Source organism: Salvelinus namaycush, chromosome 40, assembly GCF_016432855.1.
Source record: "Salvelinus namaycush isolate Seneca chromosome 40, SaNama_1.0, whole genome shotgun sequence".
NCBI classification, from domain to species: Eukaryota; Metazoa; Chordata; class Actinopteri; order Salmoniformes; family Salmonidae; genus Salvelinus; species Salvelinus namaycush.
In genome coordinates, this window is record NC_052346.1 from 2,927,410 (window position 1) to 2,940,696 (window position 13,287).

Sequence of the window (13,287 nt, forward strand, 5' to 3'; positions counted from 1 at the left end):
ACGCAGGAGTGGCTTCGGGACAAGTCTCTGAATGTCCTTGAGTGGCCCAGCCAGAGCCCAATCGAACATCTCTGCAGAGACCTGAAATAGCTGTGCAGCAACTCTCCAAATCCAACCTGACAGAGCTTGAGAGGATCTGCAGAGAAGAATGGATGAAACTCACCAAATACAGATGTTCCAAGCTTGTAGCGGCATACCCAAGAAGACTCGAGGCTGTAACCGCTGAGTAAAGGGCCTGAATACTTTTTTCATTATGGGGTATTGTGTGTTGATTGATGACAGACGTTTTGTTTTATTATAAACATTTTAATAACTAAAATGTGCACAAAGTCATGGAGTCTGAATACTTTCCGAATGCACTGTATATCACCCTAATATAAGAAACCATATGCTGTATGTATTCCCACGAATCTAATATGCTGTATTTTTCTACAGCACATTCTACTAGAGCAACATGTCCTTTACAGCACAGTAACCGACGCAGTTATTCCATCACCCTTGTCTGGATCAGTCTTGTCTGAATTGATGTACTATACTGTACATTGGTGGTAGAGCTCTGTATTTTATGATACAACGGAACGTTTGTCTGCACAAAAATGATTACACAACCATTGTGCGGTGTCTCCACAAACACTTGTGTAAGTATTTGTGTGTAGACAAACTCTGTTGTGTCAAATGAGTTGTAAATCAATTGTACAACCCGACTGTGTACGGGGGCCATAGACATCAACTATGACTTCTGAATAGCCTAGCTTCTTCAGTTAGAACTCATTGACACCGTCTCGTCAACATTAGTCTCCCATGGTAAAAACCATATCTCTACGTGATTGAGCAACAATACTCACCCTGAAGAGTAGATGCAATCACCGGCAAAAATGTTTGTGCTTTCAATAAATAATGTAAATTAGTCGACAACAATCTGCCTTCACTTACAGCCGATATTGAAGAGTTACAGTTGAAATTGGCTGTTAGATTAGGGCGCAAAACAATGAGCATTCCTTGGCGTGTAGAAATGTTCCGTTTTACTACCTTCACAACATGACAGTGTGAATGTTCTCCCCTGACTCTGCCACAGTCACACACTTTCAATTTAGGAGGTCTATTACGTAATATTGGGATTACGTAACATATTATATGGAAAGGGAGTTTTGGGTGCAGCCAATCTCCATATTGTCCAAAGCATCCCCACAATTCCCTGCTTTCAGTAGTACATGCCATCTTACAACCATCCCTGAGTTGGGCACCAGTCAGGCCACAGGCCCTGCATACAACCTTCTGTGTATTTGGTCTTAATCTAAATAAAATCAAAAGTCTTGTAGGTGATGTCAGCTAATAGGGTGATGTGTTTTCACTCACTGGGGACTCTCTTCAGCTTGTCCTGCCAAATATCGCTTCACGGCTACATTTTCCATTTGGGACGCATCCTGAAGAGATTCTCCTGACTGTCACAAACACATTTCTGAACTCATGTTCTCCACCTTTCCCATTAGAAAACACTCTCTCCCCGAAAGTTACGTTTTCGCTCTATCAATATTTTGAATGTTCTGAACCCTTTTTCCCCGGCCTGTGATTATATATACTGTATCTAACATATTCTTCATGCAACCAATATATTTATTTTTCCCTAATCTCTACTCTTTTCGCCCAGTGTTATTTTGAATAGTACTCATACTTTGTGGCGGTGGAGGGCCCAAGATGGCAGCAACATGTTAGCTTGAGAGGAACATAGGTCAGGAAAGTACCAGTTCCTTTAGAGTGTCCATAGGGGGCACTCATGTCCTTACTGGAGGTAGAGGTGATGTTGGATGAGCGGGAGAGAAGAGAAGAGACAGGGAACAAAGGGTAGAGGGAGTGAATTCAATAAACTATTGATGTCTGGATTAAATATATGATATATCATCCTTGAGTTTACGGTATTAGTAGCACTGTATAAGATTCAACATGAAGCTACTGACACTTTTCATTCATCTTAAAGTGCATCATTACACATAATGAAGCACTAACTCCTGAAAATGCTGCCCAAAACAGTTGCCCCATACAGATCACAATGGTAACTGGTGACCAGATGAATTGAAAGTCATTTGTCAGTGTCACCCTGCTAAGAAGACTGGCTGGTGTCCATTATGCGACAGAGCAGAGGCTTCTGGGTATCCTGTCTGCCTGGGGACATGGTGATGAGAGTGCAGAACCAGTGACCACCTCTAGGGACCATTGACATAATGGGAATCCCCAAATGAGTACATCCCAAATTCGATGACATCAGAGGGGAAGAGACAGGGGTAGAGGAGTGGACATTGGGGAAAGAAGTGTCTCCTCTCTCCGTAATGGTATGACCTACAGGTAACTGCCAAAATAAAGGAAACACCAACATAAATTGTCTTAATCCATAACTGTCTAAACTTGGGGGGTGCGTGGATCTACTAAACTACATGTATATGGAATTGTTTTAAGAAGGTCATACCGAGGATCATTTTGCCATCGGATTTGGAATTTTAAGACACCTTGAAGTATATAAAAAAATGAAATGCTGCTATTAGCCCATACAAACGCATTGAGTAAAAGGAAGTTTGTTCTGAAGTCTCTGTCCTATATCTGAGAGTTAAGAAAGATCAGGATTTTTTTACCGCTTATTTTTGCCACTGAACAGTCTCCACGTGCTGTATACTTCCATAAACGTTTTCAACTGGTACCGCGGGACCTTCAGATGAGTGTTGTGAGGCCTGTACATGTGAAAGTCTCACCTTTCCACAGAAGGGTTATATTAGCGTGTAGCTCAAACTGTTAGGACGCTACAGACAGAAGTTGGCAGATCGGCTGTACCGACTTCAGACGAGTTCCAATACGCTTGTAGGGGTCGTAGAGCAAAACGGAGAACACCATCGTATTCACGAGAGTCTGATATTTCCATAGAAGGGTGATAGTTTGTAGACCCATTTTCGGGTCTGTCACCTTTCACCACAGATGTGGAAGTGCAACATCGGTGGATATGGTGAACTGAGACGCATCAAATAAAAATATATATCGCTAGCTTTTATTTTATTACGTTAATTAGATTTCTGCAGGGGCACGGACATCGACTCTAGGGTTTTAATTGGGCATTGGGCCACCATGAGCCAACAACTTGAATGTACCTTGGCAAAGAGTCTATCTACTAGTGTCTGTAACTCTATTGGAGGGATGCGACACCATTCTTCCACGAGAAATTCAAACATTTTTGTTTGTTGCTGATGGTGGTGGATAACGCTGTCTCAGGCGCCACTCCAGAATCTCTCATAAGTGTTCAATTGGTTTGAGATCTGGTGACTGAGACGGCCATGGGATATGGTTTACATCATTTTCGTGATCATCAAACCAGTGATCACTCATGCCTTGTCATCCCATGCGGGCATATCCATGGTAGCCAAAATAAGCGCCTGCCGAACATTTTTATATTGGACCTTAACTGCTTAAAACTTCTTCTCAATAGGGGGTGCTATTTGCACTTTGTAATAATTTCGTTCCCAAATTAAACTGCTTAAAAAATCTGAAATATTGGCTGGATTCACAAGATCTTGGTCTTTCATTTGCTGTACGCTGTGTATTTTTCAGAAATGTTTTATGATGAGTATTTAGGTAATTCACGTTGCTCTCTGTAGTTATTCTAGTCGCTTTGGTGAGAGTTGTGATGGTGGCTGCAATGGTAAACTATGATTTATACCTGAAATATGCACATTTTTCTAACAAAACATATGCTATACAATAAATATGTTATCAGACTGTCATCTGATGAAGTTGTTTCTTGGTTAGTGGCTATTTATATCTTTATTTGGTCGAATTTGTGATAGCTACCTATGCAGGAAAAAAATGGTGGAGTAAAAAAAGTGGTGTCTTTTGCTAACGTGGTTAGCTAATAGATTTACATATTGTGTCTTCCCTGTAAAACATTTTAAAAATCAGAAATGATGGCTGGATTCACAAGATGTGTATCTTTCATCTGGTGTCTTGGACTTGTGATTTCATGATATTTAGATGCTAGTATTTACTTGTGACGCTATGCTAGGCTATGCTAGTCAGCTTTTTTACTGATGGGGGTGCTCCCGGATCCGGGATTGGGAGGAATTAGAGGTTAACTAACTCAGAAACCACACCTGTGTGGAATCACCTGCTTTCAAAATACTTTTTATTATGACTTTTTATTTTAGTCTACATGGTAAATATTTTCTTAAACCTCTCTGGGATAGGCATGCAGCTAGCGACCCACCTCGACAACATCCACTGAAATTGCAGAGCGCCAAATTCAAAATACAGAAATACTCATAATAAACATTCATAGAAGATACAAGTGTAATACATTGGTTTAAAGATTAACTTCTTGTTAATCCAGCCGCTGTGTCAGATTTCAAAAAGGCTTTACGGCGAAAGCATACCATGCCATTATCTGAGGATTATCTGAGGAGTCACAAAAGTCAGAAATAGCGATAAAATTAATCACTTACCTTTGATGATCTTCATCTGGTTGCAGTCACAAGAGTCCCAGTTACACAATAAATGTTTGTTTTGTTCGATAAAGTCCCTCTTTATATCCCAAAACTCTGTTTTGTTGGTGGTTTTGTTCAGTAATCCACTGGCTCAAAGGCGGTCAAAACATGCAGACGAATACATCATAATAGTACCGGTAAAGTTTGTCGAAACATGTCAAACAATGTTTATAATTAATCCTCAGGTTGTCACTTGTCTAAATAATCAATAATATTTCAACTGTACAATAGCGTCTTCAATAGAAAGGAAAAATAACGAAAGGCGCGCACACGGTCACGCACCCAAACCAGCTCTGCATTATTCCTCAGTCCACTGACCAAAAGGTCTCATTCTTCCTAATTTTTCAGAAAACAAGCCTGAAACAATGTCTAAAGACTGTTGACATCTAGTGGAAGCCATATGAACTGCAATCTGGGTCCTAACCCATTAGATACTGAATAGGCATTCGATTGAAAAGCACCCACATCAAAAAAATCCCACTTCCTGGATGGATGTGTTATCGCCTGCCATATCAGTTCTGTTATACTCACAGACATTATTTTAGCAGTTTTGGAAACTTTAGAGTGTGTTCTATCCAATACTACCATGCATATGCATATCCTAGCTTCTGGGCCTGAGTAACAGGCAGTTTACTTTGGGCACCTCAGTCATCCAAACTTCCGAATACTGCCCCCTATCCCTAATTAACTATTCTAGAACTGCACTGTTGGTTAAGGGCTTGTAAGTAAGCATTCCACTGTAAAGTCTATACTTGTTGTATTTGGCGCATGTGACAAAGTTTGATTTGATGTGGAAGCATGGGGAATCCAAGTGCTGTATACAGTATATGCCATTATGTTGTGATGCCAATAAACCAGCAATCACACACCCACCACTCCTTTCAGACAGTCTCATTTAACAGAGAAACACAGCCTTCTGCATATGGACAAAATCAGACTAATGTAAAAGTACACACACACAGACACATAGACAGACACATCCACTCGCGGAAGTGAGTAGCTGTGAGAAGGGGAGTGGGGGCGCATGGCTTGGCTCTGGTGACCAGCAGCTGTGCAAACAGGCTGCAGTGATGTCAGAGCCATAGGGAATTGTGGGTAACACCATAGCAGGCCCACTTTGATGTGTTGGTTTTATGACTGCCCAGAGAGAGGGTGGCGGATTTGATGGAGTGTGTAAGGACGGGGTGTGCGCTGGGATGTGTGTGTGTGTGTGTGTGTGTGTGTGTGTGTGTGTGTGTGTGTGTGTGTGTGTGTGTGTGTGTGTGTGCAGATGGGGATGGTTGGGTAGTTATTACAAATTTGGCCAAAGGACTATCACATACAGTACATTCATCAAAACACTATAACACAATAATTGAATGCAGAACATTGTGTTCACCTACTGTGAGGACAGGAAGAGTATGTCATTTACAGCACAGTATCCGATGCAGTTACTCCTCCACCCTTGTCTTGATCAGTCTTGTCTGAACTGATGTACTGTACGTTGATGGCAGAGCGCTCAAAAGTGCATGTGATGACTTGGCTGCAACATACAAATCAAGACACGGACAAGACATTAAAACATAACTAACCAGCCACAGCTGCCACACGACAATGAGTGATATGAATGTCAGAATGAAAGAGAGTTCAAGAGAGGGAAGTGAAGAAAGCCATCTCCAGACAAGTGCCTCAGCGCCGCGGCCCACAGTTTGGCTTCCAGACAGCCCTTAAATGCTACAGGTGCAAACTCACCCTCTGTACCCTCCTTTTCTCCTTCCAGTCTTTCCCTCCCTTGGCCTCTGAGTGCTGGGAAAACACGGGAGAGACCCATGGGGCACTATGCCAGATGTGCCAAGACATACCAGCCGACCAGTAAAGGATCAAAGAGCTAGAGAGTCAGGATGAGGGGCAGTGTAGCAGAGCGAGGGGGGAGAAAGAGGGTTGTGTTATCAGAGGAAAGAGGAAAGGAGGAAGCGTGAGACAAAACAGGAGTGCCCATAGTGGTCTAGCCTTTCGTCTCTCTTCATCTCTTTCCTGTCCACCTCTCCACTTCTCAACGAGAGAGATAAATTATTGCTTTCATACTTTGATCATACTTCATGCATTTTCTTTTCTTTCTCGAATAGTAACGATTATCAGATGATTTCAAAATGGAGAAGTCAGATGTGCTGCCTTTGCTAAGTTCATGCAGTAGCTGGGCACTGGCCTCCATTGGTCGATAAGTCAGTGTGAAATTGGTGCTCCACATTACTTTCCTCTCTAAAAGGAGGCATCAATGCCAGCTTGTCCTTCTTGGACTTTCCCTACCTCTCTCTCTCAGGCGTTTCATGGGCCGTCAACTTAGCCTGAGGGAAAATGGAAAATCCCTGTCTAACTCACTTTCTCTGGTCTATGTAGCTCTGTGGCGTCTCCTCTAACTGGGTTTGAAAGAGTAATGAGCAGTTGCCTGGCAGCATGAAGATTCGGAGACCAAATTGGAAGTACTACCAACAGAAATAATTTGTGAGGGCAAAGCACTTGACCCCATGACCTAATAGTAGAAAGTAGTTTGGGGGTAGAAGGCATACACCCATCACGAGCTCACCTCGACCCGCCAATTCCTTGACCCTCCAATTGCGACAATCGCGAGTTTAATCTCTCCAAGTCTTTGGGAGCTTGTTTCAACTTGATGACATTTTTAAAATCACATAAGGGTACTCAGGTTGTTGTGGAGGTAGGTGCTCACTGTGCTACAATGTCTCACCACTGTACCAATCGTGTTGTGCCCATGCCAAGCCTGTCAACATGCTTGTCCTGATTTAGTAGAGATAATGTGAATATTAGATGCCCACGGTTTACAGCATATGGAATTTGAGAATCATTGAGCATATGTGGGGCATTTGAAAAACAGTATCAATAAATAAACCTATGCCGCTATAGTGTAATAGCCATATTGTAATGATTACTCAGGGAGAAAAAGGTATAGATTCACACAGGGCAGATGTTTATTCAGCCTTCGCAGAAGGCAGAAATCGTGGTCACAGGCAGGCAATGGTCAAACACAGGTAGGCAGTCAAAAAAACAAAACAATACCTCACAACCATACAAACAGAAAGAACTGAACTAAATAGGGAGCTGATGAGACCAGGTGAGAAACAAACAGAGGTGAAATCAATGAACAAAAATGAAAGACAGGGCTATGTTCAAGAACACCAAGAAAAAGAACACAAGGTTGACTAAGACAAGAAAAGCAGAACCTTGCACATATACTGTATTTGAATTTCATAATAGCAGGAGTAGAGTTGGAGTTGGTCGCTTCAAGAATGGGTGTAAAATGTGTGTGTACTCAATTTAATTTTCAAAGTGTACTGCAACGTTTTTTTTATGTAGGAAAAACACGGCACATTCGATTAATGGGAATACATAGAGTATATGGTTGCTTAAATTAGGGTGATATCACTGCTTAATTTGTAAATCGGGAGGTGCCAGAACAAAAAGTGAGTGCTAGAGGGTGGTGACCTCGGAGTTTGGAAGTACCGGAACGTAAGAGGTAAAAAAATCACCTTATAATAAAGCATTGCATGCATATCATGGCATTTGCGTAGTGGCATAGAGTAGTATAGTAGAGGCAAACATGGGGAACATTTTTAGTAGCCTAGGATGTTGGTCTTTTCTAAACGCATTTCATGCAATTCCACGTCATTTTACATGACTGGAGACTGGAATATTTTTTGTTTATACCGCACAAATGATCGAACTGGCAGGCTACTTTGACACTGACAAACTGAGAATCTGAGAATCCATCAATAGCCTAGGCATAGGTGTGTGGCGACACATACTGTAGGCTACATGAGGAGAAAATTATAGTCCTTAAAATGCTTTCCAATTTCACTGACTCTCTCAATACTGCCAAGCTCACTCGCTGGTGATTGTCGACACGCTCATGCCAAAAGCCTCCCAGCTAGCACAGTGGATCTGGACCGATTCCGGCTGAGAGTCTGGGCACTCCGCTGAGAGTCAGACTTGCCCGGAAGCAGCCTTCGGCAGTATTACTCATGGCTAGGATGCAGGGATTGAGCTTGGGCCAATTCCGGTGTGAGTTATCTGGCCCAAATGTATTACTTGGGGCTAGGGCAGATTCCGGTGAGAGTTATCTGGCCCAAATGTATTACTTGGGGCTAGGGCTGCATTATATAAGTAACATTTCAACAAAAAAAAAAGCGTATTTTCTCATTGTTTCCGTGATCATAAAATACAATTCTTTAAGAGTCCTGTGTAGTATTTTGATACATTGTGCAAGGCAATTGATAAGCATTAAAAACTTTGTGGATGGAGCCTCCTGAATGGCACAGCAGTCTAAGACACTGCATCACAGTGCAAGCTGTGTTTGCTGGTTCGAGACCCGTGCAGGCCGCGCCTGAGAGACCCATGAGGCGAGACACAATTGGCCCAGAGTTGTCCGAGTTAGGGAAGGGTTTGGCCGGCAGGGATGTCCTTGTCCCATGCCTTGTCTATTGCTGTTTTGGTTAGTGATTATTGTCTTATTTCACTGTAGAGCCTCCAGCCCTGCTAAATATGCCTTAGCTAGCCCCTTTGTTCCACCCCCTACACATGCGGTGACCTCACCTGGCTTAAATGGACCCTCTAGAGACAAAACGTCTCTCATCGTCACTCAATGCCTCGGTTTACCTCCACTGTACTCACCTCCTACCATACCCTTGTCTGTACATTATGCCTTGAATCTATTTTTCCGCAATGAAATCTGCTCCTTTTACTCTCTGTTCTGAACGCACTAGACGACCATTAGCCGTACCCTTATCCTACTCCTCCTCTGTTCATTTTACATTTACATTACATTTAAGTCATTTAGCAGACGCTCTTATCCAGAGCGACTTACAGTAGAGTGCATACATTTTATTACATTTTACATACTGAGACAAGGATATCCCTACCGGCCAAACCCTCCCTAACCCGGACGACGCTATGCCAATTGTGCGTCGCCCCACGGACCTCCCGGTTGCGACAGAGCCTGGGCGCGAACCCAGCCCAGCCTGGGCGCGAACCCAGAGACTCTGGTGGCGCAGCTAGCACTGCGATGCAGTGCCCTAGACCACTGCGCCACCCGGGAGATACCCAGGTGTTCCTCTGGTGATGTAGAGGTTAACCTAGGCCCTGCAGCCCCCATCCACGCTCCCATTCCCTAGGCGCTCTCATTTGTTGACTTCTGTGACCGTAAAAGCATTGGTTTCATGCATGCTAACATTAGAAGCCTCCTCCCTAAGTTTGTTTTATTCACTGCTTTAGCACACTCCGCCAACCCGGATGTCCTAGCCGAGTCTGAATCCTGGCTTAGGAAGGCCACCAAAAATCGGGAAATTTATATCCCTAACTATTACATTTTCCGACAACATAGAACTGCCAAAGGGGGCGGAGTTGCAATCTACTGCAGAGATAGCCTGCAGAGTTCTGACGTACTATCCAGGTTTGTGCCCAAACAATTCGAGCTTCTACTTTTAAAAATCCACCTTTCCAGAAAAAAGTATCTCACTGTTGCCGCTTGTTATAGACCCCCTTCAGCCCCCAGCGGTGCCATGGACACCATATGTGAATTGATTGCCCCCCATCTATCTTCAGAGTTTGTAATGTTAGGTGACCTAAACAGGGACATGCTTAACACCCCGGCCGTCCTACAATCTAAGACAGATGCCCTCAATCTCACATAAATTATCAAGGAACCTACCAGGTTACAACCCTAAATCCGTAACCATGGGCACTCTCTTAGATATCATCCTAACCAACTTGCCCTCTAAATACACCTCTGCTGTCTTCAATCAGGATCTCAGCGATCACTGCCTCATTGCCTGCGTCCGTAATGGGTCCGCGGTCAAACGACCACCCCTCATCACTGTCAAACGCTCCCTAAAACACTTCAGCGAGCAGGCCTTTCTAATCAACCTGGCCCGGGTATCCTGGAAGGATATTGACCTCATCCCGTCAGTAGAGGATGCCTGGTTGCTCTTTAAAAGTACCTTCCTCACCATCTTAAATAAGCAAGCCCCATTCAAAAAATGTAGAACTAAGAACAGATACAGCCCTTGGTTCTACCCAGACTTGACTGCCCTTGACCAGCACAAAAACATCCTGTGGCATTCTGCATTAGCATCGAATAGCCCCCGAGATATGCAACTTTTCAGAGAAGTTAGGAACCAATATACTCAGTCAGTTAGGAAAGCTAAGGATAGCTTTTACAAACAGAAATGTGCATCCTGTAGGACTAATTCCCCAAAATTTTGGGACACTAAAGTCCATGGAGAATAAGAACACCTCCTCCCAGCTGCCCACTGCACTGAGGATAGGAAACACTGTCACCACCAATAAATCTACCATAACCGATAATTTCAATAAGCATTTTTCTAAAGCTGGCCATGCTTTATACCTGGCTACCCCTACCCCGGCCAACATCTCAGCACCCCCTGCAACAACTTGCCCAAGCCCCCCCCCTGATGTTATGAAAGAGCTGCAAAATCTGGATCCCTACAAATCAGCTGGGCTAGACAATCTGGACCCTCTCTTTCTAAAATTATCCGCCAAAATTGTTGCTACCCCTAATACGAGCCTTATCAACCTCTCTTTCGTATCGTCTGAAATCCCCAGAGATTGGAAAGCTTCCGCGGTCATCCCCCTCTTCAAAGGGGGAAACACTCTAGACCCGAACTGTTACAGACCTATATCCATCCTGCCCTGCCTTTCTAAAATCTTCTAAAGCCAAGTTAACAAACAGATCACCGACCATTTCAAATCCCACCGTACCTTCTCCACTATTCAATCTGGTTTCCGAGCTGGTCATGTGTGCACCTCAGCCACGCTCAAGGTCCTAAACGATATCATAACCGCCATCGATAAAAGGCAGTACTGTGCAGCCGTCTTCATCGACCTGGCCAACGCTTTCGACTCTGTCAATCATCACATTCATATCGGCAGACTCAATAGCCTTGGTTTCTCAAATGACTGCCTCGCCTTGTTCACCAACTACTTCTCAGATAGAGTTCAGTGTGTCAAATTGGAGGACCTATTGTCCGGACCTCTGGCAGTCTCTATGGGTATGCCACAGGGTACAATTCTCGGGCTGACTCTTTTCTCTGTATATATCAATGATGTCGCTCTTGCTGCTGGTGATTCTCTGATCCACCTCTAAGCAGACGACACCATTCTGTATATATCTGACCGTTCTTTGGACACTGTGCTAACAAACCTCCAAACGAGCTTCAATGCCATACAACACTCCTTCCGTGGCCTCCAACTGCTTTTCAATGCTAGTAAAACTAAGCGCATGCTCTTCAACCGATTGCTGCCCGCACCCTCCCGCCCGACTAGCATCACTACTCTGGGCGGTTCGGACTTATAATATGTGGACAACTACAAATACCTAGGTGTCTGGTTAGACTGTAAACTCTCCTTCCAGACGCACATTAAGCATCTCCAATCCAAAATTAAATCTAGAATCAGTTTCCTATTTCGCAACAAAGCCTCCTCCACTCATGCTGCCAAACATACCCTCGTAAAACTGACTGTCCTACCGATCTTTGACTTCGGAGATGAAATTTACAAAATAGCCTCCAACACTCTACTCAGCAAACTGGATGTAGTCTATCACAGTGCCATCCGTTTTGTCACCAAAGCCCCATATACTACCCACCACTGCAACCTGTATGCTCTCGTTGGCTCACTACATATTCGTCGCCAAACCCACTGGCTCCATGTCATCTATAAGTCTCTGCTATTTAAAGCCCCGCCTTATCTCAGCTCACTGGTCACCATAGTAGCACACGCTCCAGCAGGTATATTTCACTGGTCATCCCCAAAGCCAACACTTCCTTTGGCCGCCTTTCCTTCCAGTTCTCTGCTGCCAATGACTGGAACGAATTGCAGAAATCATTGAAGCTGGAGACTTATATCTCCCTCTAACTTTAAGCATCAGCTGTCAGAGCAGCTTACCGATCACAGTACCTGTACCTGTACACAGCCAATCTGTAAATAGCACACCCAACTACCTCATCCCCACATCCCCACACCCCTCTTTTGCACCCCAGTATCTCTATTTGCACATCATCTGCACATCTATCACTCCAGTGTTAATGCTAAATTGTAATATTTCGCCTCTATGGCCTATTTATTATTCACATTTGCACACACTGTACATAGATTTTTCTATTGTGTTATTGACTGTACATGTGTTGTTGCATTTGTCGCACTGCTTTACTTTATCTTGGCCAGGTCGTAGTTGTAAATGAGAACTTGTTCTCAACTGGCCTACCTGGTTAAATAAAGGATATATAAAAAATGGTAGCGATTCCTGTGGCGGGCCAAGCGCATGCACGCTGACATGGTCACCAGTTGTATGGTGTTTCCTCCGAAACAAAATGTTTTTTTTGGATGGGTATAATGTGTATGTATAAAATGTATAATGGATAATATTTAAAATGACTAAATCGGGTAATTTTGTATACATTTATTTACATTTGCATCGGGCTTCTTCTGGGATTCTGGTAAGATGCCGGCAAAGTTGGCTGAATTCCGGTAGACGGAAAAGGCCTGATGTACTTGGGCCGATTCTGGGCAGTCATTCATTTTGATTCCAGCCTATTTGGTGCCGATTCTATTAGTTCCGCCACCCCGGAAGAGGGCCGCTTCTGGGCCAATTCCTCATTGCTAGCTGGGCTCTCTCTCTCTTTTGTAAATTAATATTTGAAAGTTTATCAAATATTTTGGTAGCTTACAGCATAGAGTCTTCCCTTTTCAGCAGGGGCCATTT